A 6,430-nucleotide genomic window follows, 5' to 3' on the forward strand; every position below is an offset into this window, starting at 1 on the left:
GCAATGTAAGAACCAAATTCCTCAGATTTCCTAATAATAAGTAGAAATATTATACCAATTTCTCTTCAGCACCTGCTACCATTTTGAACAATTGTGTCGTATGTTTAGATATGCCTAATATTTTCTTCATTATGTATTTAGATATAACTTGGACTTCAAAAATCACACCTTGCAAGAATTATAAGGAGAATTAAAATGTCTGTAATTGCCTGGAACATGGATGACAATAATTCTGTTGGTAACTCAAGTGGAGTGAAGAGGAATAGCTTAGGCCTCAAAACTTAGAGTCAGCTCTGAAAAGTAAACTAATAAAGCAGAATCATATATAATACCAACCACAAGATTAAATATTTGGGAATAAATCTAACCCGACATTGGTGGCCTACTGGTAAGAATCCCAAACACACGTTTTGAATCCACTAGCTGCTCCGTAGGAGAAGGATGGATAATCTCCTTTTGTGCGATTTATTGCCTTTGAAAACTCACTGGAGGCTCAGCTGTGAGTTCATTCCAACTCAAATAGTACACAACAACAACAACAACACATATACAAAAGAACTTTATGAAAAATATTGCAAAAGAATGCTACAAGAAACAATAATGGGCTTAACTAAATAGGAAAATATCCCCTGATCATAGATAGGAAGATTTAATATTGTTAAATAAAAATCTTACTGAAAGCAATCTGCAGGTTCAATCTCAATGCATGTATTAAAAGAAATCATCAAAGATATCTAACAATTTCCAGTTTCATCTGGAAATGAAAAACACACAAAATTAGCAAAACTGAGGAAAAATAAAAATGAAGTGGAAGGCATGACACTTCTGATCTCAAAAACTACAACAGAGCTATAGTAACATAAACAACATGGTATTGGTACAATGACAGCCAAATAGATGAATAGAATAGAATTGAGAACCTAGAAATCAAAACCACCAATTTATGGTAAAATAGTACTTGACAAGGAAATGGGGAAATAAAAATCTTTCAATAGATGATGCTGGTGAAACCAGACATCCTACAGGATCCACATCTTTCACTATACATAAAAATCGACTCAGTGTGGATCAGAGGCCTAGAATTAAAAAACAAAATAATAAAGATCATAAGAAACATAATGGGACAAGACTTAGAAGTACCAGCCCATTGCATAAATAAACTTGTAAACACAATCAGAAATGTTCAATCAGGAGAGGAAGAGCTCCACAAATGGGATCTTCTAAAAATAAAATTTCTTGTGCATCAAAACTTTTTTTTCAAACAGAGTGTTGTGTTGTTGTTTATTTGTTTTTTAATTTGGGGATATATATATTCCAACTTGAGGGGAAGGGGAGTCTTTTTAACTCTAAAATTCAAATCAGAGCATTCCAGAGAGATCCACAGCCTCCTGCATTTGATGGGCAGAATGGAAGGTTGGTCTGGCTAGCCTCTTCTAATCATTCCATCTCATAGTATGTGGTTACAGGAGACTGTAGTACCACACTGGTGATACTTTTGAGGGTTTCTGGGTGTTTATTAACTCAGCAGTGCAAAAGTCTGAAGACAGTGAGTGGAGGAGCAGTAAGTCACAAAACTTACACTTGTTCTCCTTTGGTGTAGACCAACCATTAGCATCTCTCTCATGGGAAACAGTTTAAGAAAGACCATAGTAAACATGGGCTCACTGCACCTCTAACAATGCCCCTGAGACCAGCGCAGCAGCTTCAAGAAGCTTCAAGGCAATGAGATTGGACACAAAAAACTTTGAATCTTTTGCAAACTGTCAGTAGGTATAATCCAGATTCTTCATGGCTAACTTTTGCAGAGGCAGGAGGTGATCCATGTCTGTCTCTATGGACTTCACCTCTGCTGGGAGGAAAATGGTGAGTTGTCCTAGGGAAAAGGAAAATATCTTCACTTCAGAATTTTCATGGGAGCACAACAGTCACTGTAACTGATGGCTTTATAGTACAGATGGGATGATATGCCTTTAAGGAGAATGCTGTTAGCTATAGATATGTATCATAATTGGAGGTCTGTTGTTGCTGTTCTTGTTAGGTGTCATCAAAGAAAGTATTACTCATAGCAACCCCGTGAACAACTGGGTTGAACCCTGTTCTATCCTAAGCCTTCTGAGAATCTTTGACAGAACCTATTGCTGCAGTTACTGTATCACTCCATCTGATTGGTGGTCTTCCTTTCTTTTGCCATCCCTTCGGCTTCCCAAGCATGATATTCTTCTCCAAGGAATAGCTTCTTCTAGCCACATACTCAAGTATCTGAGTAAAAACTTTATTATTGTTGCATTCAAAGAGCACTCTGGCTATACTTTCCCCCAAACATATCTGTTTGTTCTTTTGGGAGTTCATGGAATGAATATTCAATGCTTTTTCCAACATCACAGTTTAAAGACATAAATTATTTTTCTGTCATCACTATTCATTGTCCAGATCTCAAAAGCATAGCAAGTGATTGAAAAATCCATGGCTTGAGTCAGGCAAATCTTAGTTCTCAAACTAACATCATGATTTCTAAATAATTTAGAGAGATGCCTGATTTTAGATTTTTCCAGGGCAATACATTTCCTTTTCTCCAGGCTGTTGATACCATGTGTGTGGATTGTGGATCTAAGATGGGGCCAATGACAGTTTTAATCTTTTCACCATTTATCAAGATGCCTATTTGTCCAGTAGAAAGAATTATTGTTTCTTGACATTGAGATGCAATCCATATAAATGCTTGCAGTCTTTGATCTTCTGCCACAAGTGCTTCTAAGTCCTCATTTTCAGCAAGCAAGCTTATGTCATCTGCATATCAAAGATTATTGATGATTCTTCCTCCAATCCTAATGTCACATTATTCTTCATAGAGTTCAGCTTTTTGAATAGTTTGATCAGCATAAAGATTGAACAAATAAAGTATTAAAGCCTGATACACATTTTCTTGCTTTTAAACCATGTAGCGTTCTTTTGTTCTGTTCACACAAAAGACTTTTAGTCTAAATATATAAATATATGAGATATAAATTGGTATGTTTCAAATGATAGATACAGCCTTGGACACAGTCATCAGTCTATTCCAGGAAATATGGAGGAGAACTACCTGGCTGATTGACTGTAAGAGTTTCATATTTGCAAAACAACTATGAGATATCATCTCACCCCAGTCAGAATAGCAAGCAACGAATGCTGGCAAGGTTGTGGAGAAACTGGAATCCTAATTCACTTTTGGTGGAAGTATAAAATGGTGCAATAACTGTGGAAGGCATTATGGCCCTTTCTTAAAAAGTTGCAAATAGAGATACCATTTGATCCAGCAATTCCACTACTGGGAATATATCCCCAAGAGACCATAACTGATATATGCACAGCCATGTTTATTGTAGCTTTGTTCACAATAGCAAGGAGATAAACAACCTAAGTGTCCATCAACAAACGAATGGCTAGAGAAGCTTTGGTATATTCACATAATGGAATACTATGCTGCACTGAAAAACAAGGAACTAATGAAATGTTACTCAAAGTAGGTGACCCCGGAGGACATTATGCTGAGTGATGTATCTCAGTCACAAAAGGACAAATACTGTGTGATGCCACTATGGTAAAGCAGGACTGACCTCAGGATTGGGGAGGGGGGAGACTGAGAAAGATGGGTACAATAATGTATACTGCATTGAAGCAGATGAGGGAGAAAACTGTTTCAAAGGGATATGTGACTAGGTATTTTTGTTGTGAAGGGAGTCCAGAGCGAAGGCTGCATAGTGGAGTGGACTTGGGGGGAGGGATTCTACAGCAATGAAAGAATTTTTCTTTTACTTTTCTAAGAGGGTAGTGTACTAAGAGAGAGTGTTGGGAGGGGTGAAAAGAGCAACAATGAATGAACTGAAATCCAAAGTCTCTGTGAATTTTCATTGAAATTAATAATAAGTTAAAAAAGAAACAAACAAACAAACAAAAATTTTTAAAAAAGAGTTCCATATTTGTTCCTATTCCCAAGAAAGGCAATCCACCACAATGTGGATATTACTGAGTAATATATTTTAATATCAAGTGAAAGCAAAATACTACTAAATATAATTTAAAAATGGCTGCAATAGTACAGAAATATAAAACTCCCAGAAGTTCAAGCTGAATTTAGAAGAGCCATGGCACCAGGCCATCATTGTGGATGTCTGATAGAGCCTGGCTGAAAAGCAGAAGAATACCTATTTGAGCTTTATTGACTATGCAAAGGCATATGACTGTGCAGATCATAATAAATGATGGAATATTGAGAAGAATGGGAATATCAGAACTTAATTTCTCATGTGAAAAGGAAACCTACAGACAGGGAAACAGCATTTGACAATGACATTTCAGACAAAGCTTTCATAACTAAAGTTTACAGAATACTACAGGGCCTCCACAGAAAAAAGACTAATAACTCAATTTTTAAAAAATATAGGCAAAAGACATGAAAAGACTCTTGAAAAAGGAAGATATTCAGATAGATGTCCAACAGATAATTCGAAGAAGTGTTCAAAATGGTAATCAGAGAGATGCAAATTATTACAATGAGACACTTTCTCACTCAAGTAGTAGTAGCAAAGTTTAACAACATAGCAAGTTATATATGTTAGAGAGGATGTAAAGAGATTGGATCTCTCATGTACTACTAGTGAGATTGTAAAAATGGTTCAGCCACTCTGGAAGGCAGTGTGGTGTTCCTCAAAAAGTTGAGCATATAAATCCCATTTGACCTAGATATTCTACTGCTAGGAATAGACCCCAAGGATATTAACCCTGGGACACAAATGGAATCGCGTACACCTATGTTCATAGCATGCTATTCACAATTGCATGAAAATGCAAACAGCCCAAATACCCATCAACAAATGAATGGATTGAGAAATTATTGTGCATTTACACCATGGATTATAATGCAGCACTAAGGAACACAATTTCCTAAATTCTTTATAAATGTGAGAGTCTAGAGAATGTTATTCTGAGTGGAATAACGGTCTCATAAGGACAAATATTTTATAGGGCTATTATTGTGAGAATTGTTGTTGGTAAAAGGAGTGGTATCCACTTCCTAAATAACATGCTTCTGGAAATTCTATGTAGCTATAGAAAAGCTTCAGGTCTTTTGGTCATAGGGTTGCAATCAATGGCAATCAAGAACAACAAGGACAAATATTGTATAAGGCCATTATTGTAAGAATAGAAAAACAACTAAGGAAGATGTACAGAAATGTTTAAAAGGGAATGGGGAAAAACAGAAGGGACTTAAAAAGAGGTAAGGGGTAAATCACTAGTGGTTTGTTGTGAGATGCTGCACTGCAGTCCTGAAGGCACATAGTTCCAATCCACTAGCAGTTCAATGGAGAATGATGGGCAGTCTCCTCTGTGAAATGATCTCCCTCTGAAAATCCACTGGAGATCAGCTATGAGTTGGTTCTGACTCAAAAGTACACAAAAACAACAGCAACAACTAGAGTATAGGTTAACGGGAAAATGGGAAGGGTAAAAAAAATAGGAAAGATTCAATGGATACTTGAAAAGATGGAATGACAATAGACCTAAACCAATAGTAATTAATAATACAAAACTATAATTAATATTAATGATCCTATAAGACAATGCACATGAATGAAACACAATATAAATGAAAGATTTTATAAAACATGAATGGTTGTATATAAACCAATAAAAATATGTGAAAAAAACTTGAAATCCAAACATACCAAAGCTTGAAGACATTTAGATCATAATATATAATTGTTTTCTGGTTAGTTGATAGTGTTTTCTTTGTTGTTTTTTTAAAAAAATTAAAATAAGAATTTATTGTCAGAATCTGTTTCTTTACAGTCATGTAAAAGTTTGCATGAAATAATTGACTGTTTCAAGAAAGCCTCATTCACTTACCTTTAATCCAAAATTAAAAAGAAACATACTTTTTCTTCCATTTATCAGGAATAGAAGATATGACAGCTCTGTGTAGCATAGAATTATGAGTATAGAAGTATTCATAAATAATAACATGAAGTAATCAATCATTAAATATGATTTGAAGATGAAGTTTGCTCCTTTAAAATGTGGAATATATGAACATGAATCAATATTGTCAGAACAATCGAACTAAATCACTTTCAAATCTGTTCATTTTTTGAAATGAAGTACTTTTAAAATTGCAATTTGTGAAAATCGCATTTAGTCCAGTGTATTTTATTAGCATGAAAATATTTTTTTTTAATTTTCAGGATGGAATAATGAAGGTAATCACTTTTGTAGACTTTTAATTGGTTTTGCTATTAATATTGTTCCTTTTGAAAATTGGTTTATATCAATTATTCTTATAAATTTAGCTTTATAATAGTAATTACAACTGACCAATGCTATTTATAACATCATCTTATCAAATCTTCATTGTCACTTGCATTTTCATCAATGGAGGAAAAGAAATGTGATA

At 34.8% G+C, this 6,430-nt stretch overlaps 1 pseudogene; it reads right to left on the reverse strand.

Annotated features, from left to right (window-relative positions):
- Nucleotides 1-1,516: 1,516 nt before the first annotated feature.
- The window catches only part of LOC102849802, a 7,296-nt pseudogene continuing 2,382 nt past the window's right edge, over nt 1,517-6,430 (reverse strand).

This window comes from Elephantulus edwardii, unplaced genomic scaffold (genome assembly GCF_000299155.1).
Source record: "Elephantulus edwardii isolate Elephantulus edwardi_28Jun2011 unplaced genomic scaffold, EleEdw1.0 scaffold00154, whole genome shotgun sequence".
Classification (NCBI taxonomy): domain Eukaryota; kingdom Metazoa; phylum Chordata; class Mammalia; order Macroscelidea; family Macroscelididae; genus Elephantulus; species Elephantulus edwardii.